The sequence below is a fragment of the Echinops telfairi genome, unplaced genomic scaffold (genome assembly GCF_000313985.2).
Source record: "Echinops telfairi isolate 266 unplaced genomic scaffold, ASM31398v2 ScPeMD7_7424;HRSCAF=8462, whole genome shotgun sequence".
Classification (NCBI taxonomy): Eukaryota; Metazoa; Chordata; class Mammalia; order Afrosoricida; family Tenrecidae; genus Echinops; species Echinops telfairi.
The window spans coordinates 8,288,999-8,290,641 of record NW_022111324.1 but is presented as its reverse complement, the minus strand read 5'-3'; positions in this window follow the sequence as shown (position 1 = coordinate 8,290,641).

The following is a 1,643-nucleotide window of genomic DNA, read 5'->3' as shown; positions in this document are numbered from 1 at the left end:
GTAGAATACAGACTTTCACACGTAGTTTAAAGGTAGGATCATTAAGATAGGTGCTGTCGGATAAGGGATAGACATGAGGGTGAGTCAAAAAGTATTACTGCAAAAGAATAGAAACCTGGATTAAACAAAAATAGCAAAATGTGAAGTTATTGTTTCTTGACATATTTTCATCTACATCTATTCACTTTTGAAAGAAGGTTTCCATCTGTCTAACCCTTCCCCATGAATCCCATAATTGTCCATTTATATCACATCAAAACAGTAGTTTTGGCAAATTCAAGGGACTCTAACCATGTTCCTTCTTAATGTTCTCTGAGTTTGGGGAACAAAAATAAGTTTGAAGGGGCAAGACCAGGGTTATAAGTGGTTGTAGTAAGATCTTTCCAAGAAAATTCTCATTGGATAGTCTTTGCTACCTTCAAGAATGAGTTTGTGCATTGTCATGATGTAAAATGTAAATCCTCAGTACAACATTCCAGGAATTTCTTCAATTTTCTTAAAATGTCTTTATAACTAGTCCTTGTGATCAACCTGTGACTCTTGAGAAAAATCTATCTTCTGCATCCTAGTGAGATGTGTCCATGTACTCTCCATTACATCTTATGCATGTGAACGTTGGACATTGAATAAAGATGACCATTGAAGAATCCATGCATTTGAATTGTGGTTCTGGAGAATACTGAAAATACCATGGACTGTTTAAAGGACAAACAGATCTGTGTTGGAAGAAGTAAGGCCAGAGTGCCCCTTAGAGGCAAAGATGGAAAGATTTCATCTTACACACTTTGGACATGTGGTCAGGAGAAACCAGTCCCTGGAGAAGGACAGCATGTTTAGTAAAGTGGAGGGGCAGCAAAAAAGAGGATGGAATGACACAGCGGCCGCATCAATGGGCTCAAGCCTGGGAACAATTGTAAGTATGGTGCAGGGCTGTGCAGGATTTAGTTCAGTTGTGCATAAGGTCACCATGGGCTAGATCCAATTCAGTGGCACCTAACAAGAAGAAAAAGAAGAGACATGGGTAGTATCTAAGACCTTAATGACTCTCAAGCAATTATAGAGACCAAAGACACACTGGTCTCCAGTCATCAGGAGCAAAAGGGTCAGAACGTAAGTCACATGCTGGAGAGGAAACAGGTCTACAAGGTGGACCGCCACATGAGCCTCACTGACCTGAGATCAGAAGATGATGGCTGTGCTCAGCTCTCGCCACTGAGCATTCAGATTCTGGTCAAAGATGGAGTGTGGGGAAAATTTCAAACAAAACTCCAATTCGTAAAAAAAAAGACCAGACTGACTAGACCAGTTAAAGTCAGTGGATTCCATGAGACTATTATTATCCTGATACCCTTTAAAATCTTGAAACTATTCAAAATAACAGAATTGCCCACAAAATACAGGATATTTCCCATAAAAACAGTACTCTATTGAGAAAATACCTGTGTGAGACTAACAGGTCAACATTTACTCCCAAGCGAATGAGAACCAAGGAGACAGGGAACTAGAGCAGTAGAAATGCAATAACCAGAACACCTGTGAGCACATACGTAATATCACTGAACAATTTGTGTGGAAATTGCCATTTTAGAACCTAACTTGCTGTGTAAGCTTTAACCAAACATACCATGAAATACTATTTTTTT